Source organism: Coturnix japonica, chromosome Z (assembly GCF_054131305.1).
Source record: "Coturnix japonica strain WE chromosome Z, WE-NBRP24, whole genome shotgun sequence".
NCBI classification, from domain to species: Eukaryota; Metazoa; Chordata; class Aves; order Galliformes; family Phasianidae; genus Coturnix; species Coturnix japonica.
This window is the reverse complement of record NC_140702.1, coordinates 32,807,514-32,833,038: the sequence shown is the minus strand read 5'-3', so window position 1 is coordinate 32,833,038 and position 25,525 is coordinate 32,807,514. Positions and strand designations below refer to the sequence as shown.

Here is a 25,525-nt window from a genome sequence, read left to right as displayed (position 1 = left end):
TTATAAATTGGGTTTGGCATTCCCTTTCAAGCTTTCCCTCTTTGCTCTTCTGTCAGCTCTCTGCTGGTGCTTTCCAGGAATATCTTCCATTATCAGTTTAGGAATATCTTTCTTTCTGAGTGGTGTATTCCACCGGTGGGGAATGTGTGCAAGGAAGATTTGTGAATTCCTTTGGGATGTCTTAAGGTGAAATAACATTCAGCGTCCCATACAGAAATGTTTCCTTTAATGGGAAATCTATATAGAACAGCTATCCTGTAGGTGTTGGCCCTCTCACAATTATATCTACCAAAGATGTGCAGTTTTATGGGAAATTGGATTAAGCCTTGAGTTACTTAACTTTTGGGAAATTTTGTCTTAGCAACTTTAGGAGGAAAGAGTGAAAGGGGGGGCGTAGAGAGAGAGATCACCAGTCCTGGATCCAGCATCTAACCTGTCAGATGTGAAAGGAACGGGCCCTCCTAGACTTATACATGTCCTTACCTATAGGCCCCAGTGGCTGGACTTATGGAGCCTTTTCTTGTCTCAGTTCCAGGACTGGTTGAGACACCATCAAATTGAGAGAAGTGACACCAGACACTCTCCTATGGCTTAACAGTTTCTTGGGATGCTGTCAGGGCTTACAAGACAGTCAGCTGGACTCATCCCTCACCCAGAGGTGACCAATTTTCTCTGACCGTCACAGCAGGAACAAAATTCATAAAAGAAGATCAACTCTGAGGCCACCTGAGGAGCCTGGGATACATCCCTGGAACCCAACAAGATTCATTCCGGAGTCCTCAAGGAAATGGAAGATGGAGTTGATAAGCCACTTTTCTATGTAGACTACATCAACAGCCTTTCCCTCATCTACCAGTCTGGTCACCCAGCTGTAGAAGGAGATGAGGTTGGTCAAGCACAATCTGCCTTTCATGAAGCCATGCTGTCTGGGCCTTGTATGCCACACACGTGCCATGTGATCTCACCCAAGACAATTTGCTCCATAACTTTCCCTGGTACTGAGGTCAGGCTGACAGGCCTGTAGCCTGGGTTAGCAGTTTAACACTGATGAATCAAACCCATCAGTGTTTTCAGTGCCCAGGTGCGGATCTTCCAGGAGGAGATGACACCTGTTCTGGAACAGGGAAATGTAACAGGGAGCACTCTCCCTAAAACCAGTCAGCTGCAAGCCCTAACTGGGGCTCAGGCTGCCACAGCTGCTGTCGTGACAGAACACATGATTTCCTAGTGGCAGGGATGCCTCCACCATAATTTTCTTTCCTAGAGAAAAAACTCATTCTCTTTTCTGTAGAGCCTGAGTCTGAGTTACGACTGCATCACATGCTGATAACTAAGAATTTGATCTGATCTGCAGAGGGTTTGCCTAGGTGATTGAAAGCTTGTATAACTCAGTCCCAGAAATCCTGTGCAGCTGTAAGCTATGCTAGCTGAATGCTAGAAATTTGCAGCTCATGTAGCAAAGTGTTGTGCCACTGAAGTACATCAGAACAACTATCAGTCGAATCAGGACTAGGACTGAAGTTTCCCAGGTGGGTCTGGACTGGTAACATAAAGGTGAATTATCTTTAGCTTGGTGGGTACATAATACCACTTGTAAGAGTTACAACATATAGATGGATTCACTACTGAGAAGTGGACTTGAACATGGGCTGTATCTTGCAGATTATCCATGAGTGTGTGACATGGTTTTATGTCTTTTGTTATTGGTATTCTACGTTATACATCATGTAGTGCACTGGGAGTTAAAGAGTTAAAGCTGAAGTTCTGTGGATTGTCAGTAGTTCCATTTACCTGTCTCAGAAGAGAAGAAACTTATACGACAACTCTCAGAAGACTTCACTGTTCTGTTCTGTTTCCATTTTCATAGAATCATAGAATTGCTCGGATTGGAAAAGACCTTAAAGATCAAGTCCAACTGCAACCTACTACCCTAGCCCTAACAACACTCTGCTAAATGATGTCCCTGAATATCACATCCAAGTGGTTTTTAAACACATCCAGGGATGGTGACTCAACCACCTCCCTGGGGAGCCAATTCCAGTGCTTAACAACCCTTTCTGTAAAGAAGTGTTTCCTAACATCCAACCTAAACTTACCTTGGTGCAACTTGAGGCCATCTCCCCTTGTCCTGTCACCTGTCACCAGTGAGAAGAGACTTGCCCCACTCTCACTGCGATCATCTTTCAGGTATTCGAAGAGAGCAATAACATTTCTCCTCAGCTTCCTTTTCCCTGGACTAAACAGTACCAGTTCCTTTAGTTGCTCCTCATAGGACATGTTCTCCAAGCCCTTCACAAGCCTTGTTGCCCCTCTTTGGACCTGCTCCAGCACCTCAACATCCTTTCTACATTGAGGTGTCCAAAACTGAACACAGTGCTCTAAGTTGAGTCTCACCAATGCTGAGTACATGGGCAGGATGACTTCCCTAGTCCTGCTCACCACACCATTCCTGATACAAGCCAGGATGCCACTGGCCTCATTGGCCACTTGAGCTTATCTTGCCCACTGCATACAAAGATCAACCTTAGCAGCTTGCCATACTTTGATTTTTTTTGTTACTTGTTTTAGGATCACAAGCTGCAAGATTGTTCACACAGCTATCACACAGTCAAGGCAACAGTGGCACAAAAATTTCTAGTGATTGCACATTTTTCTTCCTTTTTAACATGCTGAAAAGGTCTCTGCTTAAGCTGAGGAACATAACTACTACTCATCTTGTTGAATTACTTCTCTGTGTGACTGCTGTCAATTAACAGAACATATGCAGTAAGTTATTAGGAGGTTATTACAAAAGAAATATTTCAAAAGCAACTGTTACTTATTTTGAAATAAATATCATCTTTTAAAAATATAGTGGTTTAAAACTGACCAAACCACTACTGAAACTGCCCCCAAGGTTTCAGTAAAATCTTGAAAAGGATGAATAGCAGTCTTTGAAAGAATCTGTGACAAAAACTTATTTGCAGTCTGTGGAAGAGTGGATCTGAATGGTATGTCTGCAGGCCAGCCAGCACAGCCTTACTGCTCCTATTACAAAATCACAGAATCACAGAATGGTTGGGTTTAGAAGGAACCACTTGAGATCATCTAGTCTAACCTCCCTGCTTGAAGCAGGGTCACCTAAAGCACATTGTGCCATTTCAAATATCTCCAGAGCAGGAGAATCCACAACCTTTCTAGACAGTCTGTTCTAGTGCTCTGTCGCTCTCACAGTGAAGAAGATTTTTCTTATGAGCCAGTGGAGCTGGCTAAAACACAGGCATGTTTCAGTTCGAGCCCACTGCCTCTTGTCCTTTTACCAGGCACCAATGAAAATGGTTTTCTTCCTCAGACTTCTCCAGGCTGACCTTCCCCAAGTCCCTCAGTCTTTCCTCATAGGAGAGACATGCCAGCCCCTTAATCAAATTTGTAGCCCTCTCCTGTACTTGCTTTAGGAGCTCCACAGCTTTCTTGTACTGGGAAGCCCAGAACTGCAGACACTACTACTTGCCAGGGCTGACCAGAGGGAGAGGATCACCTCTTTTGACCTCCTGGCCACATTTGTTTGAATACACTCCAGGATGCCATTGGTTTTCTTTGCCATGAATATATTCTGCTGACTAATGGCCAACCTGCCATCCACCTGGACACCTAGGTCCTTTTCTGCAGAGCTGCTTTGCAGTAGGTCAGTCCCCAGCCTGTACTAATGCATGTTATTATTCCTTCCCAGATGCAGGACTATGCACTTGCCCTTGCTGAACTTCGTGATATTCCCTGCCCATCACTGCTGCCTGTTGAGGTCTCTCTGAATGGCAGCACACTCCTTTGTTATGTCTGCTACTCCACACAATTTGGTATAACCAGTGAACTTGCTGAAGCTGCACTCTGTGCCTTCTCCCAGGTCACTGATGAAAAAGTTGAACAAGACAGTGCACAGTACAAATCTGTTGTCTGGCTGAGCAACACTGATTGCGCAACAACTCCTCCCCAGTTCCCTTACATCAGTAAAAGTAGAAAGCAGTTGTAGTAGCTGATGCTTTCAGGAGGCTCAGGCTTTGTCAATAAAGCTTCTCAACAGTCAACACTGAGGTCTCAGTCAGTGTTGCTTTGTGAGCAGTCTTATGCTTTTTATTTCTTTAAAAGCAGCTGCTCACTTCTAGTTAGAAACAGGCTGCTGCAGGGAGCACGAAACATACCAATTGACAGATATTTCAGACAAAATGTTCATGACATCCTTCTTGTCTCTGTTTTCACATACTGCTTTACTGTGAAGGCAAAACAGGGCAGAGAATGCCTTGTGACTGTATTGCAGCTGTCTGTTTTCAGATAAGACACAAAAATGCTAAGGAAAATGTTAGGAATGTTTGGGATGGAGCCTGCATGAGTAGAAAATAAAGAAATACATGAAGGTATTCACTACTTTCCGAAAGCAAGTGGTGTGGTTTAAAACCAGTCATTATAAAGCCACATTGTCCATATACCTGACATTACTGCTGATTAGCTACACTTGTTAAATGCTGGATAATATTAGCAAGCCTAGGAAAAGATATTCAAAGTTTTGCGTTTTTTGTTTGTTTGTTTGTTTTTGTCTCCATTACAGTTAGAACTGAAAAAGGCTGCAAAAGGAATTACAGAGATTGGAGCTGAAAAAAAAATGTGAAAAACAATTCAGTGCTCACACTGGCATTCATGTTTAATTGCAGGTAAAGTTCTTAGCTACATTTTATTCAGCCGAACTGCCACTTTTCATACACATTGTATGGCAAATCCTTCCTATTAGAAAATCATTGACACACCACATATGGTGGAAAATAACCGTGTTTTCTGGGTTTGATATTGCTGTGTACTTGACACCTTCTGGGTGACTCAGCTGTGAGTGGGGCCTGGCTCTGTGGCAGGACTTAGGCAGACAGAGAAGCGAGCAAAGCTGATCTCACATTTTCATCCAGTCCATCTGTACCCATGAGAAAAGCCATGCTTCCTGTGAGATCCTGCTTTCTCTGTTTTCCTGTTGCAGAAGGCTGCTATGACTTCTCTGAAGGTCAGTTTCCTAAGGATGTTTGGTCTATTCTGAATTATTTTTACAATCCTAAAGTCAAAGATTGGTGGTGTTATTGCACTACTGGACAAGAGAAGAGCTGCTGACATAATCTATCTGGACTTAAGTAACGCCTTTGACATTGTATCCCACATCATCCTCATTTCCAAATTGAAAACTGTGAGTTTGATGGGTAGACTCTTTGAAGGGTAAGGAAACAGTTGTGAGATAGGACCCAGATTGTGGTGGTCAGTGGCTCAATATTTTGATGGGGGTCAGTGATAAGTTGTGTCCCTCAGGTGCTGGAACCAGTACTGTTAAACATCTTCATCAGTGGCACTGAGTAGGATTGAGTGCACTCTCAGCAGTTTGTGAATAACACTGAACTGTGTGGTGTGATCTAAGTGCTTGAGGGTTGGGATGATATCTAGAGATCTAGGCAGGCTCAAACAGGGCCCAGAAGAACTTCATAAAATTAAATAAAGCTACAATCTTGCACTTAGATTTTGGCAGCCCCCAATATCAGTACGAGCTTGGGGATGAAAGGATTGAGCACAGCTCTACAAAAAGAACTTGGGGGTACTTATGGGAAAAGAACTAGGGGTACTGGTGGATGGCAATGGAACATGAGCCAGCAGTGTGCCCTCCCAGCCCAGAAACCCAACCATATCTTGGGCTGTATCTAAAGAAGCATGGTCTGCGGGGTGAGGGAGGTGATCCTGCCCCTCTGCTCTGCACTGCACTGAGACCTCACCTGAAGTACTATGTCCGGATATGGAGTCCTCAGTACAGAAGAGGCATGGACCTGTTGGAGCAGATCCAGAGGAAGGCCACAAAAATGATCCAAGGGAAGGAACACATCCGCAGAAAGGACAGGCTGACAGAGTTGTGGCTGTTCAAGTTGGAGAAGAGGAGGCCGGTAAACAACCTTTCAGTATCTAAGGGGGCTGTATGTAAGAAAGGAACAGACTTTTTATCAGGGTCTTTTGTGGCAGGGCAAGGGGAAATATTTTCAAACTAAAAGAGGGGAGATTTAGATTGGTTATAAGGAAAAAGATTTTTACAATCAGTGTGGTGAAGCAATGGCATTGGTTGCTCAGAGAGGTGGTAGATTCCCTATCCCTAGAGACATTCAAGATCAGGTGGGACAGGGATTTGACAAACATGATCTAGTTGTAGGTGTCCCTGTTCAGAGCATGGGAGTTGGTCTGCGTGGCCTTTTAGGGTCACTTCCAATCCAACCAGTTAAATGATTTCATGAAATCAGGATTTGCTCACTCTGTTGTCTGCTGAGTAGGGAGTGGAATGGCTGCTGACTAGGACTGATGTCCTGCCTCTCACAGAAGAAGCCGAACCTCTTGCTTTTATTTGTACAAAAGTTTTGCAAGATTTATGGGATTTAACTTAGAAGTGAGGTATTAGTAATCATTTACTTGTAATTATAGTATTCCTGGGTATAAGGGCAACACCTGTGTACGCACCTGGTTCACTTTTGTAATTAATTCCCTGGGTGGTCCAGAAACTCCACTTCTAGATATTTTCATAGATGAGATAATGAACTGGTTTATAAAGGTGGACGGATATGAACATAGTTGAGTGGCTGAGCTGCTAGTCACCCTCACAGAAGATTTGACTAAGTGGTGCAGGAGATCTGTGGTTGAGAATTTCTGACTGTCCTAAAGAATTACTCAATGGCAGTTCCTGCTGTGACAAGAATAATTTAAATACTGTTATTCAGCAGTGCAGGTTGCAAGTCCCTTCAACAGGGTCTTCTTCCACTACAACCAATCCTTAGGATATTTGCCTCCCCATGTGATCAGTAACTCATGTGAAGATACAAATAAGCTAGCTTTGGTTGTTTTTGGGGGGATTTTTGTGTTTTTTGTTTTTTGAACAGACACTGTGTGCATGAGTGTCTGTCTACAGAAGCCTGCCTGTGTAGTCTGACAGTTACCTGCATGCTGGTCTGATCTGAGCCTGAAAACGTCCCTGAAGGTGGTATAAAACCACTTTGTTTTCATCCGTTCTTTGGAGCTGATCTTGCATGCCTGTCAAGAGAGCAGAAATTTTCTATAAACATACAAGTCATTATATAAATACAAGCAAGGACAATTAGCTTCAGTGATGTTTTCACTGCCTTAGAACTGCTTCTCCTCACATTGGGGTATTTCCAGACTAATAAATAACAGTCTTTTGTATTTAGTAACTGGGAGAGCAATTATGCAGCAGCCATGCCATGGGCTTATCATCTGCAGCCAAGTTTTTATACAAGGCATCAAAATGAGAGCCAAGATCAGTAAATATCCATTAAAAACAGTAATCACTTATTTCATGATAATCTACGGGTTGAACTCTCTCCTCCTGCCTGTTCCAAAAGGGTAGCATATTTTGAGTATTGGAGTTATATCTGAAATTTCTAATTTTTATTTTTCTTTTCCATCAGTAGCTGCAGTCACAGAGTGGCTTGGACTTTTCTACGTGTCTTACTTGGGAAAACTATTCTGACCTTGCTGCATATTTTTACCTTTTCAGCTGGTGGTTTAAAATGGTGGACTTCAGCCAGACCTTTGAAGAAAAACGAAAAGTTTATCATGAAGAGTCAGAGAAATTGCTTTCAACCTATATGATTATACAGAGTAAAAAGTTTTTCATTCTTAAAATATGAAATCTTGGAAAATTCCTTTAAAAAATCCTTTAAAAACCTAACTGCTCTTATAAGTCCTTTGCTGAGTTTTAGTGGTATAGTCATTTCCTTTGCTGAGTTGTAGTGGTATAGACAGGGTAGGTCAAACTCAGAGAATATCACATGACTTTGTAAACATTATCTGAGAAATGCTAGTTAAGACTGCCTTTATTTTGGCTTTGTCAGTGAAACAATGGCAAAGTAATAAGGCAATAGAAGGAGAAGGGCTGCTCTTTGTTTTCTCTGACAGTGGAAGCAGATGAAAATTTTCCTCCATAGGAAGGAGCTGCTCCATCTGTGCTGAGGTCCACTAACCTTTTTCCTCTACCTGAATAATGGCTGCACAGCAGTAATCCCAGTTAAAACAGCATGCCTTTTTTTTTTTTTTTTTCAACCCAATGCTTCCTTTTATATCTCAGTCCTGCTGAGACCTGGATCAATATGATAAGGAGGGGGTAATACATACAAGGGATGGACAACATGAATAAAAAAATATGTGTTCTAAGCAGGATGGGCCATGATTATTGTAATATAGCAATGTGTAACCACAAACTCCCTAGTGCTGATGTGAGATTGAGGTCAGAAGTGCATTGCCAGTGGTTAGAGGAAGAACTGATCCTCTTGTCAGCCATAGGAACTCAAGCTGGTAATGATCTAGAGTATGGGTGTCCAATCTTTGACTTGCCTGGGCTACAGTAAATGAAGAGGAATCTGCAGATAAAACTTCCACAAAATGTAGACAAACAGAAGTCAGCAAAAGTTTAGGAAATCATCTTCAGGAAGCTACATGTTTTAATGAAAATAGTCATCCTTGGGTATTCAAAAATGAACATCTTTCAAACAAAGAAAATCAAAACATTATGCAATAAATTCTAGTGCCTTTCATATTTCTGCTGAATTGGTACCCATTATTACATTTAGAAACCCAAGTTTCTAAATTAGAAATATGAGTTACCTTTATTTTAGGGGCTTTTTCACTTAAATAATGTACATATACATATGTAATTACATAAATGGATATAATGAATAGTATTCAGTTTGGCTCTAAAAAATTATTAAATTCCACTGCAAACAAATGTATGTTCTGGTTAGTGACTTTAACAACAGCTGGAGTTGCACATGGGGCTTAGTGATTTGCTTATAATGTGTAATTCAAGTCCTGCTCCAGCCAACTAGGATTCTTTCCCTCTTCAGCTGTGCTTCCTGGCTCACGGAGAACTGGATATGGAATAGAAAGTCTGTCTTCAAAACCATTAACAAAGCTACCTTGGAGTGACAATGAGGTTCAGTGAAATGAACTGCAAAGCAAGCTCTTCTCCATTCAGCAAGAAAAATTATCATGGTCTTAGCAATCCATACAATACTGTGGAAATACACTCTGCAGATAGAAGGTATATCTTTGTGGAAAGAACTGCTCCCAGTAAGATTGTGCCCACAGCAGGAAGAACAATTTCTGTCCACAAACTGTCAACAAATATAAAAAGAACAGCTTGAATCCTTCTGCTTCTTTCTGTTTCTGAAGTGCTATATGAGCAGGAGATATGTAGGTTACTTCACAAGCTTCTTAATCTAAAAAGTGTATGTTTTGTAATATTGATCATCATGATTTTTTCTGACGTGGCAGAACAGAGTAGTGGGGTCCAGTGTTAGTAAAGGTTGAAACGCTGCCTCCAAACCAAACCTTATTCACCTTTGTGATTGTCCTAGAAAGACAAGAAATATACAAAATGAAAAGAGAGTATGCTATCGCTGCACTGGCAGGCAAAAATGAGCTAATTCAGGAGTCAAGATGCAAGTGAAAACAAGAACTATTGAATACAGTTCAGTGTTTGGAGAAGGCAAGGCAAGTCACCTCGTCACAGGCTGTATCAGCAATGGGAGCATTCAGAGTGTAGCTGGGGGAGGTCTGTGGCAATGCAAACTTGTAAACACTTTCTTGAATGGAAGTAGACACACAGGTGACACAAACTGTAGTCAAAATTCCAATCACTGTTAATAGCTCTTTTCTTTTTTCATTTTTTTTCTTCAGTTAAACAGTGCAGCTCCATGATCTGTCAGCATGGAATCAACACAGATAGAGATTCGGCCACTGCAGGACAGACACCAGGAATGTTAAAATGAAAATACAATACAGGCTGTAATCCTTGTGCGATCAATCTCTTTAACTTCTATTTAATTGCAGTGAGATTAATATTGGTCCAAGGATGTACCAGGATATTAGAAGGACGGGGGAATACAAAAACTACTCCAATCTCTTTATTTTTCCAAAGACTTAAAGTCATTTCCTTATTAAAAAATAATATATTTAGTTGGATGAAAATCAAGAAGCAGAGAACCAACTGGAATTAGTGTTGTATTAGGCGTATGCAGGCTTTGGGTTGTGACACATTAGGCCCTTCCCCTTGCAATAAGGACCAGTGACGTGTGCAGCCTTAGTGGGCGCACACGAAAGGCATAGAATGTATAAGTGTGTGTCAGCCTCAATAAATCACCATTTTGCTGTTCATCATATTGGTGTCACCTCAGTGATTGGCCAAGCTGCGGTTTTCCAGGGAAGTCGAACAACTGAAGTCTACAAATTAGCAAGCTAAATATATTGGACCTATTTATTTCTAGAAACCAAAGTGTAGCTTGCTGTGCTGAGGATACCTATGCAGAAGAACAGTCATGATACACACTGCAACTTCATCTGGTTTATAAAATCAGACTGATAGATCATCCTGATTTCACAGAATTGAAAATGAAAATACAGCTAGAGAGCACTTAGATGGCAGTGAGGACTAGAGAGTTACTTAATGTGCTCAAATGTGATTTAATGTACCAGCAGATATTGTCACCTTGACGATTTCTCCCTTTTTACAGAGGATGTGTGATCTCTTTTAACAGGATGGTACATTCATTTAGCAAAGACCATCATTTCCTATAGCACTGAGTACTGTTGATTCCTACTGACACTTAATTCACAGGAGGTGACTAGCATCTTCAGCAGCTGAGTATGAAAGATTTAGAGCTCACTGCTGCTGTTTTTCTTAACTTGTGTACTTTGTTTGAGAAGCTAGCGCTAGATGTCACCCATTTGACAAAAATATTATCCAGACTGACATTTGTTCTCTCAGAAAGGCAAGCAAACACCACAAATCAGCAGAGCTACGTTTAACCTACACTGCAGCACTGTAGCTGAGAAGGATACCTTTTCTCAACCTGTTTCTCTGTGGCAGCTGTGCAGCTCCCCCTTCTACCCTTTGCTTTGAATCTGGACTAATTGAGAAAGAATGTCTTAAAGGTAACTATCCCCACATTCCTGGTTTCTACTTGAAGTTCACAATTGCTTTGATATTTCAAAATGCCAAGGGGGAAAAATAAATAAATAAATAAATAAATAATAATGATAATAATAACACCCCTCTTCCACCACTCCCACCCAACCCAAAATGGGCCAGGTAGGATTGGATGAATATTTCTTTTATTATCATTATTATTAAATCTAGTAGGTATGGAAAGCAGATCTGTGATACCTATCCTCTGTCCAGCTGTTCCAGGGACAGACTGCTGCCAGTTTGCTATTGCATGTATCCATTACATGAGTAACAGTTGTCATGGTGGCCCCCCAGACACATGGCAGGCATGAACTGCAGGAGGAAGCCTATCAGCCCTTTAACATCTGCAGACAAACGGGGAGGTTTAGGTTAGATACAAGAAGGAGGTTTTTCACACAGAAGGTGATGACACACTAGAACAGGTTGGCCAAGGAGGTTGTGGATGCCCCATCCCTGGAGGCATTCAAGGCCAGGCTGGATGTGGCTCTGGGAAGCCTGCTGTGGTGGTTGGCAACCCTGCACATAGCAGGGGGGTTGAACCTGGATGATCATTGCGGTCCCTTTCCACCCAGGCCATTCCATGATACTATATATATTTTTTTCCATGTCTTGCTTTCAGTGCAGGCCTGTTTAATTAAGCTGCTCTAAGCAATAGTTCTAATGGTTTTGAACTGAGCCCTGGATGTGGTGAATGAAGATCATGCAAACTGTGGTGCAGAAAGAATGAGTAATATTTTCTTGTTCAAATGCTATGCAGACATTGATTTCTTTTAAAAATACTACCCTGATGGAAGACACAGAGATATTTACAGTGCAGCTGACATAGCAGTAGGAAGTTCCAATGAACCTCAGGAAAAGTTGCTTTACTGGAAAATAGCCTTGAATTGACGGTGAATGAGGAGGCTAAATGTGCTGCTGTCCTAGGAGGAGAGAAGGAGGGACCACCTAGGGAGCATGGATGAGATCTGCCAGGCTGCAGGGGAGATGAAGGGAGCAAGCGCTGACAGGATAGGTAGACTCTCCCAGCCTCTCCCAGCAGCAGGGAATTAACTTAGGGAGATAAACATTCTGGTTCTTTTAACAAAAGATTAAGGCTTACATAATATAAACCTGAGAGCAGTCACAGTGTTGCGTGCCTTGATGTGAAGTGTGTTTGCTGGATTCACTCAAATCAAAGGTACAAAAGGGTCAGGTTCTACCAAATCCAGGTGTGAGGTTGCTCTTGTGAATAGGAAGAGCTGTGAGCCAGTCATGTGCTTATGAAAGGTATACAGAAACAGAGTGCAAGCCTGCAAGAATGGGGTAGGTCCATGGTCACTCCAGGAAGGCTAGTCACTGGGTTATGAGCTACAGTACGCAGCACTGGGCACAGGTATAGCTGCAGTGTAGTTCGGGCAAAGAGCTCCAAAGAAGGAAGGCATGTCTTGTGGAGATTTCTCACTGTTTTCTTCAATAGCTCTTTTCAAGGCTGTACACACTACCTTGAGGTCAAGCAGACAGACCTTTGGGGTGGACTAAGTATGCACAGAGTTCTGACATGCTGGAACTCAAATGATTTTAAAGTATTTCCTTCCTTTGATAGAATTCTGCTCCTATAGCGCAAGCAAAGTGTACAAATACTATTGACCCAAGTGCTCTGCCAGAATGAACAGGTCTTGCAGTAGATAAGTAGTCACCATTATGTAAAGTATGCTAAGTTTAGACAGGAGGAAAAGGAATATTCCCTCTTGCAGCCAAACTGGTATAAAGAAAACTGAGTTGTACAGAGATTTGAGCCCTCAACTCTTCCTGCCTCAGCGTGCAGGAGGAGGCATTGCAGAAGAAGATGGTTTTAGAAACACTCAGAGTGTTCTCTGTCATCCCTTCTTTCTTCTTGCAACGAATGCAAACAACAGAAGCAGAGGCAATCTGAACAGTTCAGAATCAAACGTGTAGTTGCCAAAAATAATGTGCTGGGGTCACCTGATAACAGGTGTTTCTCTCCCACTCACTGAAAGGCAAATAAAAACATTTTATTATATTCAGGAAGATTTCTAGAGGAACAGAACATACTGATCTAAAATAAGAAACCATTACCTGGCTGTAATTCTGGTCCTGCCAATTTCAGTGGGGCTGGGACTTCCCAGCTCTGCTGTCCCCTATCTATTAATGGTTTCTCCTGTTTCATACTATTTCCTATTCCCAGTAAGGAAAATAAATCACATGCTGGGAAGATATTCTGATGCAATGGTTAATTACACCTTTGTAATTCTGAATCCACATTTGACATTTTCCTGAGTTTTACACATAAATAATTGGAAAAGTATCAAAGCAGAACATCAGTTTTTTGGTTTTATTTTTTGTTTCTTTTAAATTATTATTTAGGGAGTAAGAAAGAAGTGGATACTTGTCTTTCCCTTATTATTGACTTAGGAAGGACATGTGTGGTGAAAAATCAAACTGAAGATGATGAATAAAGAAAAGGAAGGGCTGAAAGGAAGGAAAGCAGAGTCATACTAAAGATTTTTTTCTATTTTTAATATCCCCTTTTTCTATTTCTTGGTCTGGAACTCTTTAGTGACACTTTTATTCATGTATCATGAAAACCAAGAGCAGTCACAGTGTTTCTTTTTTCTTTTTACTTTTACATTTTTTCAAGCAGTTTTCTTATTTGCAATCAGATTTCAACTCAGGCATATCCTGTCATTCTTACTTCCTGTGAAAGACAGCACATGCAGAAACCACGATGAAAAGCCAGGCATCTTTTCCATCCTATGCAACGATAGTCTGTTTACATACGTGCATTGGTGCATGTACAGACTGTCCATGCACACCTAGGCAGGAATGGCTGTCTCACCACCTTCCTCAGGACTGGATGGTCCTGGTCCAGGATCTGAGTTATTCTTTTCCAATATGTGATACATCAGAAATGATGTCCTACCTCCTGCCAAAATTCTTCAACTAAGAAATTACTTTTACATATGCTACTTTTTCTTCAAATATGCAGGCAACTCCATCTTCCCTGATCAGGAGCCCATCATCCCAAGCTATAGATTAATTTCTGCTTTGTTGCAGTACAGTCATTCTGTCACCACAGCACACATATGGATACACTTCAGTGGCATCAGTATTAAGAGCATGCAGGGGACTGTGCTTTCCTCCACATTTCAATTTCTGTATTAGGGAGGAGGTGCAAAGAAGTCATTCTAGAAGCAGAAGTTATTTTATGCACTGAACACTAGGTAGTGTTAGGTAGTCAGCTGTGTCTCCTGATGAGAAAGCATTGAATGAGAATATAGACAACAATTTACATTTCTTAGTGAGAGTTTGGTGGGATGGCTTCTGTTGTGTTCAGTAGGTCCTGGTCTGGCAGAGGTGGACCTCACTCCTATAGTGCCCCTTATCTCCAACATGTAGTCACAGATGACACTCAATGAACATTGCACTGATCATGAAAGAAGCTATGTATGGCAATGAAAAAGTACCCTGAGGTCTTATCTTCCACTTCAGATCCATGGTGTGCTTGTTCTTCTGAGAGGGTAACTGTGGAAAGCAGGTGAAGGTACAGACAAAATACATAACAAATTCTGTGTCTTTCAGGAAAGGGATGATGCGATATGCATGTGAAGGGGAAAAGCTCTTCCTTCTATATTACAGAGAACAAAAAAAGCTAATCTGTTTGGAAGAGAGCTGTAACACACAATTAATCTTTTATTTTGAATGCAAGGTGCAGATTTGTGTGAAAGCCAAGCAGTCATTGATAGCTGGGACAAACCTAAGCAAGTCCTGAAGTATGACCCTAGCCTGGGAGGTTTTCCTTGTGTAGGAAAATTATGACCTGGATTAGCTGCTACTGTCTTCATTTCACAAAGCACTTTGGAATAATCAGTGTGTTCATAGATATGTCTCATTAAAAAACACTGTTTATTATGTCAATGAAATGTTTATATTAACTTCAGTGTCTTTTGGGTCAAATCTTGACTGTGGATTCAAAAAGAGAGCTTTCCTGGAGTAGGATTCCCTCACAGCAGACGTGGCAGAAAACAAATGGGAGTTAGAGCAGGTAGGTAATAGCAGTGTATACAAACCCCAAGGTGTGCCCTTTCTGCCAGCATGCAGCTGGCAGTGAGAGGGGCTACCAGCAGGCACCGCCACCATTAGCCTCTTGTCCATACACCCACTGAAACAGAATCAAACAGCTAAGGTAATAGTTGAGCTATACTTCCCCTCCAAGTTAAGATGTGAGCTGGTTTCTCAAAGTAGGGTCTTCCACTTCCATGTTGATATACTGATATACTCTCACAGTTTCAATAGCAATACTTTTAATGCCCTATTTACAGTCGGTGCAGTGGTAGGAATGCCGCATTGCAACACCGGAGGCCCGGGTTTGAATCCTCCCTGTGGCACAAGTGGTAGAAGTGCTGCTCTGCTACACAGGAGGCTGGTATCCCGGGGGTTGGACTCGATGATCTCTAAGGTCCCTTCCAACCCGCACGAGACTATGATACTATGATGATGATATGCAGCATAAACATCAAAAACATAGTGCCAGTTTAACGTGTTTTATTGCTTTCATTCCACTCTTCAGCTTTCAGACCTCTGGAGCAATATGGAAAAATGTGATCTCCTTTTGCAGGTGTTAACCATCCATCTTATCTGTGGAAGAAGGACTGAACATGAGGTTATAGAAGAGTATGAGAAGACCGAGTGAGGATTTTAGATAACAACAGATCAGGTTTGGAAACAGGTTCCTCACACTAGTCTGTCTGCTCCATGTGTTCTTATGGTATATCTACTACCTAGTCTGTCAGAGGCCATAGGCTGTCTAAGAGGAGTTCTAGAACTAGAATATTAACATGAATTATATAATGAAAATAAATGCAGTTGATGCCGTGCATTTTTTTTCTTTGGCTTCCATTCCTGCCAATCTTTTTTTCTCCTAGAAATGCTATGGGTACAGTGTTTTGGCTTGAGGTTGATATTTTGATATGTTCCAGTCCTGGTCCAAGAGATGCATACTGAAACTCACACAGTCTCTGCAGGATTTCAGAATACAGTTCCTTATTATTACCACTCTGTTCTGCGTTATGTAAGTGCAATGCTTACATCAGACAACTTCAGAGATGTTAAAGAGAAATTCTTTGAATATATACTATGGCCAGGAAGTGATTGTTCTTATGGGATATGAAGTTAAGCTTTTTTTTTTTTTTTTTTTTTTTTTTCCCCCTAAGTAATCTACAGATAGGACACCTACAAAGATAACATTTGATAAGGTGCTGAGCTGAATGCAGAGTCACCTCCAGTTTTCAGGCATTGGATGTACGTGGGATATATTTGTTAATTTCCAAATAAACTTTTTACACATTCCTCTCTGTTCTACAATGACACTTCAGAAGAAGAGAATTTAGTTTAGAACTATAACTCCAAATGACTTTCCTCCAAAGTACTTTAATTCTCCATTAGATAAAGACCTTGATGGGACGCCTGTTTTCTCAGGATTGTTTTAGACTCTGACATTCTAAAAGGGCATATTTTAAAATATAAAGGCTGAAATATGCATGTGTAGATTTTTTTCTTCAATGAACTTCATGCAAGAGCAGAATTACTTTAACGTAAAGGGATTATTACTTAAGGAACAGATACACCTAGATTGTGTTGGTTACCTTAAAATATTGAGGCCAAGGCACGTGATTTACACTACTTTATAGAAATTATGTGTCTTCTGTAGTTAATCACAGAACTCTGTAGAGGTCAGCTGTCTTCATAGTTTCAAAAATATAACCCCAGACAGTCCAGGCTTGATCTCAAAACAAAACAAAACAAAACAAAAAACAAAACAACAAAAACCAGTGTAACCTCATTATGATCAACATGAAAAAAAGGGTTGCTCAGACACAGTTATTAAAAACAACATATCCTTCATTTTGGAAGGTGACTATGGCAAAATTTCAGCACATCTGTGTCACAAATAACTCTCAATTCTTTAAACTTTTGTAATGTATATTCACAGTTTCAGAGCCAGAAAGAACATTAACTCATCTAGTCAGACCAAAGGCCAGGGAATTCTGTGCAGTTACTATTGCGCTGTCCAACCACACAGGCTGTGGGCTAAGGCCTGTCTCTGGAACAACAACCCAGCTTGCATGAACAACATTAAGAGATGGTGAAAGTGTCCTTTTCTGGATTAACTCAGTCAGTAATTAATCTCTTGCAGTGTTCAATATGTATTTCTTGTTTCTAACTTAAATATTCGTATCTTCATTTGGCAGCTCACTGTTTTCCCCTTAGGAAGGTTAACACACCTCAAAAACACATGCAGTTTTAGGAAGACATATCCATGACCACTGCAGAACCATGAAGAAATCACAATTCAGTCTGAAAACTGGCAAGTTTTTTAACAAGGGATTAGCTGATGCTCCTGTACTTTCAAACTTTACATGACAAAACCCTCCTTATCTAAAATCACAGCCTGTTCCAAACACTGACTATTTCAAATCCAGGCTTCAGAGTGCTAAGAAAGAGATTTGCTTATCATTAGTACTATCATTTGCTGTACATGTGGGTTCCAGGGCAAAAGGGAGAACTCTATTTAGCAAGCAATGATGTAAAACAAAAATTTATCATTAAAACTGAATAACACTGACAAACTGAAATTATTCTCTCATTGGAAGCTGCTGTCTGTGTTACTCATTTCATCTTTCTTGTGGGCAGGGGAAAAAATCTTTTCAAGGGTCCTAAATTAACCAGGAGGGTCATATGAAATAAGATTTGTGCATCTCTCAGAATTAAGATTTGTCATTGAATCTTTGGACCTCATTGCACCTAATTTCATTTGCAGAACAGAACTCTTGTGAATACTTGGCCAGTAGGTGTGGGTACTGGGGGAAGGTCACAGAGGAAAAGAGCACAACAGCTCTTTCAGTGCAGGCATCTGTGATCCCACTAGGGAGAGCTCATGCACTGCTGTCTCGCTGAAATAACTGCAAATACGATCAATTTATTTATTTATTTTATTTTATCCATTTTTAAATGTAATATTACAACAGACACACGAGGCCTGAAGCACATGCATCTAATATTTAAAAGGGCAGAATACAGCAGGAAATGTTTAGGATGTTTCTGCTTATACCCTTCTTGTTGTAATCAGGTTTGCCATTTCTTTTCTGAGCTGTAAATGTTCATAACAAAATCAGAACAGAGGCATCTATTGCATACATCTTGTTTTCTCTCTCCATCGTTTTTTAAGTACAGATGACTGCCACCTTTCTCACCTCCACTCCTTGTATACACTTCTCAGACTGGGAACCAGTCTCTCTGTGCCTGCTTTACTTACTTATCTGTAAAACTGGGATAATGATTATTTCTACACCTGCCTTCACTAGGTGGTTGACAGAGCCTTCAAAGCAGAGGCCAGATGTGGGATCACTTTCAATTGCAGCCCCCTGCTTTTTCTGCATCCTGAATAAGTCATAATCTGAAGCATATCACCAACACAAAAAGGAAATACTAGGTATTGTATGGGGAAGAGGTCAGTACTTCACAGTAAATTCGGGTAAGAGAAGAGTGAGATCATTTTCCAATCTTGGAAAGCTGTCTCACAGTAAAGTACTATTTCCATCTGGGAGTAGATAGTGGTGTTTCTGATGCAAGCCCTTCTATAGCAAACATATTCACTACGGAACTGTGAAAGCTGCTACAAACCACCAGAGGCTGCTATTACCAAATATAAAAAACAACAAACCAATAAAAATAAATAACCAATGAAATACTCTTATCCATTATAGGACAAGGTAGTCGTCTTTCTTTCTGTATGTATTTCCCTCCTACATTTTTTGCCCATATCTTTCAAAACGTAGAGCCAAGCCAATTTGGAAAGATGAAAAGATCAGGAAAAACAAGGATGTTGGGCCCTTCAAGTTTAAATGTATGAAGAGGAAACTTTGCCTGTCAGTCTAGGGTCTTGTGGGGAATCAAACTGCCTGTATGTTTTGTTTCCTCTCCTTTCTCACATGGATTGCAGTCTTTTATTATACTTCTTTGTATATGGGGCAGAATAGTGACCACTTTCACAAACCTGGAGATGTAAACGAAACAGATTGCCTCAGAGTAACATTAGTAACATTTCCCAATGCACAGATCTGAAGGAGTTGAGGCCAGGCTCCCATACAAGACCTCTGATACCCCAGCCCTGGGCACTGCCATACCATTGCCACACCTGTAGCCTGGGGATTCTGCAGCTTGTAGTTTTCCTAGAGCAGCTCACTACTGCATTGTCAAAGCCTGTAAAGGTGGAGCAGTTAGGCTCTGTCACCAGAGATGGTAATGTGTATTGCCTTCTGTGTCTGACCTGGGGTGTTGAGGAGATTTTCAGTCGCCTTGACAGATGAACCAGGACCTGCAGGTATGATGTGGTGTTGGGGCCCCTGCTTAAGCACAGCAAACTTTTGTAAATTTATTCACAGCAAGGGCTCCTCCAGTCAAATCCTGGCCTGTACTCCATGCACATGAACAGGAATGAAACCTTGCTGCAAAAGCTTTGATTTCTGATATTCAGCAAAACCCAAAGTGGCTGGCCTTCCTGATGGATACAGTAATACTTGGACTATTTATTGCTCTCTGTTTCTAAATGATAAGGTAAAAAGGGGCAAAGTGTTCTTCAACAGCAATAGCATTTCGAAAAACAGAAATCTCCATCCTCTTGTTGACTCACTGCGTCAACTCTTATTGTAGTCACACACTTTTACATGACTACCCACACTCAACTGCAAAATTCAGCAGCCTCTTCACTAATGAAAATAAAGTTCACCTGTAGAAACTAGATAAATCCCTGCTTGCAGGTGCAAAACAAACACAAAACAGAACTACTTTTCAGAAAGTAGGAAAGGAATATAGCCAGTATAATGTATCATAAGAAGTTACTCCTTCATTTAAGTGGAATATTAATTATTCAATTTCTCTGGAGTTCCTGCTATCAAAACTGAGGAGCCTTACACTCCTTTTAACATCTCCCAGTATCAAATCTTGTGGCACTGTCACAAATCTGCAGTAAAGGACAGTAAAGTTTCACTTAAATTACTTGCGATCAATTGCTACCAGTTGCTGTTGCTCCTCCAGCTTCCTGTTCTTGACTAAACTTTGACAAATCTCTCTTACAATATATTTTTCATTCCAGAGATTCATGGTTCTACATTAGATAAGGGTAGAAACCCACACCAGCACAATTAGAAGCATTCTTGCTCAGACCTCCAGGTTTAATTCTATCCACAATATTTTTGCTCCTTTACAAACAACATGACCACTCTTCAAAATGCAAATAAAACCAAATTATGCTCAGGCATGTCCACTTGCCCCTGCTTGGCTCCCTTTCTCTTCACCAGACCATGTATCTGATTTTCCAAGATCTGAATTCTGGAGCAGAAGGGGAGGAAAGAGGGTAGGGAACTTCTTATTAAGGCCTCATCAGTTTTGTATACTGTGAATACAGTATACTGGACATTAAAATCTGGTCTCTGGCTCCTAATAGAGAAAGTATCTGTCCAAAAGAGAAAGGGAAACAAACAAATTCCAAAAGGATTACGTTAAACAACAAGGTACTCTGTAGGAATCTAGTGGAAAGAAGAGGAAATAAGCTGAAAGGGCTAAGAGACAAGCCTGAACATTTTACATATGTTGTCTTATTGTGTATGGGAAAAATTCTGTTAAAAGTAAATGGAAGGGGCATTCCTCAAAGTGGAAAAGTAGTAATGGTCTGCAGCAGTAATGGAAATGAAAATCCGACCTACATAACAATTTTTAAGCAAGTCTGTTCCCATCACATCTCGGGAAACAGATGCCAACCTTGTGATGAAAAAGATCGAGCTCAGAGAGCGAAAGTCTTTGCTTTCAAGCTTCCTTTTAATGGAAGGTGAGAATTGTTTTAAAATTAAGAGTTAGCTGGAGGCTAAGAAATGGAAGTCTGCTTCAGAGTGATCTGCACATGTAAATAGATAATATATTCCTCAATATTGTGCATGACCTGGCTGGGGAGCTGATCCAACACCAAATCCAAGGCAAGTTGTAGTAGCTAGCAGAACAGCTGAAGAGAAGAAGCAGTGTGGGGAGATGATGCCAGAAAAATGGATCAAACTGCCGCAGCAGCATTGCTTTAATTTGGGCTTTGATGACCTGCAGGACTTATGACTTCACCCTCTGCTTGATGCTCCTCAGCTGCAAGTCCTACTTCAGGAGGGAGCAAATGTCTGTCTAACCTTGCAAGGACATCCTCAGCAAAAAGAAAAATTAGGAGAGGTCTGTAAAGTAGCAAGTTACTGCAGCCATCAAGTACCAGGCATCCCTCCAACAAACTTTCTCTTTAAGAAAATATTTTAATAATATTTTGATAATCTATCTTCTTTCTTTCTTTCTTTCTTTGTTTAGCAAGTGCAAAAAAAAAAAAAAAAAAAAGCCTTCTTAAATACCTGAAACGTAACTTTAATCTTTCCCAGTTTTCTGGCTGTGGAATCATGGCAGCACTTTATGAACCAGAAGCCGATGGTTCCTGGTTAAGCCATCTACATACAGAGAAAGAGACGGTGCATATCAGCGGTAAGGAAAAGAGAAGACTGATGGAATTTTGCCTATTTCTTAGACAAAAACATACAAACAAACAAACAAAAAAACCTTTTAATTGTCAAAAAGTGAAAAGTTCATTATCCTTCCTTCCTTCCTGACATTTATCTTAGGCAGTCTTTGCCACAAATGAGGCTCTCTGACCTGACACACAAAACAATGTCTGTTTTAAAGTCCTGGCCATGGATTACATAGCAGTTTTCCATCAACGCTGCAGTGGGATCAGAACAAATGCCATGAATATTGACAGAAGGAAGTTTTCAAAAGCCACTATCTGATACAGTGATAACTCAACAAACCAATGACCCCAATGTCTTTAGAAACTTTTTTCTCTAAAAACTCCTGCCTCTACAATGCTTTGGAAAGTCTCTTCTACCAGTGTGTAATAGCCATTTCCAAAGACAGTTGGCCAAGTGGCAGAAAGAATTACCTGATGCTTTCTATATTTACAGGAATAAAAAGGAGTTGCTTAAAGCTCTGGTTCTATGAATGTGATATACACTGTGGTTTTCAAGAAGAATAAGAACGGGTTTTACAACTGATAGCCCTCATTATGTTTTGTTTTGTTTAATATCACTCATGGAAGCCTTCACGAACTTGAACCATTTTTCTCTATGTCAGAATGAATTACACCTGATAGGTGCAAATTTCCTCATGCCGATTGATCCAGATGATGCCCTTTAGTGGTGCAAAGGTAATTCAGCTGCTTCTGTTTCAGCAATGAGCACAACACAACTATAACTCTGCTTTTCAAGAGGCACTTCCAACAGAAGCTGACTTCACATAATAAGTTGCTTTCAAATAAATGTGTAAGTCATAATGATTGTAAAATTCCAGTTAGCACTAGGAAGTATGTGTGATAGAGCCCAAGGTTGGGAACACCTCCAGTACTTACTATGGCCTGGCTTGATGAGGGAATTTTTATGTATGTATTTATCTTTTAATATGCCTGAACTTAAGTGGAAATCACATGAAATATTTTCATACAGAGCTGATATCCGCTGGGCAAGGTGGAACGCAAGGATATGTGGTGAATAGAAGACTGCACTGAAGTGGCCACATAATGGGACAAGATTAATGCTCACAAAATGTGCAATGACACATGCATTACCAAGTTTTGATCTTTAAATCATCAGAAATTTACTGCCTGGAATATATCTCCTCTACAGTTTTCAGTCTTTGCATACTTGAAATCCTTATACAATTGCATAAATCTTCATATCACTAGCAATTACATTTATAGTGTTAATTTATAGAACATAATATTCAGTCAGTGAATACCAGCAAATAGATCATGCCTTACTGAGCACTGTGATGCCCTACCTAATTTGGGATCTTCTTCCCATGTGAACTTGCTTGAAAATTTAATTGCAAAATATATATCAAGTATGAAAAAGTTATTTAGAAATATTGGTTGGCTTCTTTTAAATGAAAGAGAAGTAGCTTTTCATGTGAATATTTTCCTGTTGTTCACAATCTCTCTTTTTGCTTTTTTCTCCATTACTGTAAATTGATTATTTTGTGCACTTTCCTTTTTTTAATCACGGAGCCTTATATGGCTGCAAATTGCTTTTCTGGATTAAAATTCTGTCTGGTCAATTTGATGTACTTTGAGTTGTAGGGCTATTTACATTATGGTTCATGTAGACTTAAGGAACCACTATAGAATAAGTTCTCAATTTTAAAGGTACCAAAACTGAGGTATATTTATTTTATTTTCAGTTGTTTACACTTTTACTCATTTCTACAGAGCTAAACACACTTATTTTTTGCTCAATATTTATTCCTGACTTCGAGTAACTCCGTAGATTAATGTGTTAGAGATGTATGTGAAATGTTGGCAAAAAAATCTGACAAAGGATTTTTCATAGGAGCGATGGCTTCCAGTACCAAGGCTCTAAACATGGGATCCTGAGATATGGCCTAATCTTTTACCACAGTTTGCATGAATTCCCTAGCAATGCACTGTAAGTAAAGAGAATTGATATTTAATGTATTATAGACTTGCAGTGTTGCTGTCAGGGGAGACAGATACTATTTCTGAAAGAATATGCTGTACAACATTCATATTACTCAGGAGAAAATTCGTAAGTAAACATATATTTGATGAAAAGAGTTAAAGCTTAGCATTTTAAAACTTGCTCTATACTGCTGCTCTACAATTACTCCCTCAAAAAGAAAAGCACATAAAGGAAAAAACACTGCCAGTCTGGTGTAAACATAACTAAAATTTATTTACAATCATTTTGAAAATAAACCAAATGGTTACCAGCTCCTGATATATCCATTTGCTCTCCACTAAAACCAAAGAGAGGATGTGCAAAGTGAAAGAAAAATGCCTGGATCTATCCTTCAGTGTTTACATTAAGAAAGCTCTGAAGTTAAGATGATATCATAAGGAGCCTGGAGCATTTCAGAATTAAGCTGCAGAAGAAAATGCAAGGCAGCTCATCAATAGCTCTCCTATGACCTGGACTGAAAAGCAGTGTGTGACTGATTTACCTTGAAAAGAAAAATGATCCATGGTGACCATTTCCTTCTCTGCAGCTGCTGAGCTGAGTTTTGACAGCAAGCTAGGATGGAAAGGGTGAGGTCAATAAATCCTTTCCAGTCGCCTTTGTGTGGTTTGATCCCCTACCAGGGAAAGCCACATTACCCATGGAGGAATAGTTTTAGCCTCATATAATGCAGAGTGCTTATTTTTGAAGTAGTGCCTGCAAATTAACTCAAATGAGACAACTTCTTTTGGAGTTATGTAATTACATGAGAGTCTGTTAAATACAGAAACCCATTTTCACAGAATCACAGAATTGTAGGGGTTGGAAGGGACCTCTAGAGATCATTGAGTCCAACCCCTCTGCCAAAGCAGGTTCCTTACACCACATCACACAGGTGGGCGTCCAGGTGGGTCTTGAATATCTCCAGAGAAGGAGACTCCACCACCTACCTGGGCAGCCTGTTCCAGTGATCCGTCACCCTCACCGTAAAGAAGTTCTTGTGCACATTTGTGCAGGGCTTCCTATGGTGAAGTTTCATCCCATTACCAATAGTCCTGTCCCCACGCACTACTGAAAAGAGACCAGCCTCACCACTATGGCCCCCACACCTCAGGTATTTATAAACCTGGATCAAATCCCCTCTCAGCCTTCTTTTCTCAAGGCTAAACAGACCCAGTTCCCTAAGTCTCTCCTCACAGGGGAGATGCTCCAGGCCCTTCACCATCTTTGAGGCCCTCCACTGGACTCTTTCCAAGAGATCCCTGTCTTTTTGGTACTGGGGAGCCCAGAACTGGACACAGTGCTCCAGATATGGCCTCACCAGGGCGGAGTAGAGGGGGAGGATCACCTCCCTCGACCTGCTGGACACGCTCTTTTTAATGCACCCCAGTATGTCATTGGCTTTTTGGCTACAAAGGCACACTGCTGGCTCATGGTCAATCTGTCGTCCACCAGGACGCCCAGGTCCCTCTCAGCAGAGCTCCTCTCCAGCAGGTCTTCCCCCAGCCTGTACTGGTGCATGCAACTATTTCTTCCTAGGTGCAAGACTCTACACTTGCTTTTGTTAAACCACATCCGGTAAAGACAGTGAAATTTAGACCACCACAAAATCACCTCAAAAAATATAAACAAATAAACAAACAAATGAATAAATGTTTAGTGCTTTGTTGTCATTTGATTGGAGTAATGATCTCTGTGAGTCACCTGTTCTGGAACATGGAATATCTTTAGTCAGGGAATAGTTGGCTTCACATATGAAACAAGTTCAGGAGCTGTTTCTCATGCTCTTCAGAAAACTTATCTACAAGTCCTCTCAGCTCCATTTTGATGCCCTCCCAGTTACTGTTGGAAACCTACAAGTGGTTTCTGCAGCTGTTTAGCTCAGAAAGTCCTTAATGTCAGCACTTTAATTCTTTGAAGATTA

At 40.7% G+C, this 25,525-nt stretch overlaps 1 long non-coding RNA gene across 3 annotated transcripts in view; it reads left to right on the top strand.

Annotated features, from left to right (window-relative positions):
• The window catches only part of LOC107306454 (uncharacterized), a 32,908-nt gene that overhangs the window by 1,792 nt on the left and 5,591 nt on the right, over positions 1-25,525 (top strand). For 2 of the 3 annotated variants that reach the window (XR_001552124.3, XR_014939324.1), the window contains exon 2: positions 530-23,571. This is a non-coding gene — a long non-coding RNA (uncharacterized LOC107306454). The remainder of the gene's footprint in view (positions 1-529; positions 23,572-25,525) is intronic. The other variant, XR_014939325.1, reaches the window with a different exon arrangement.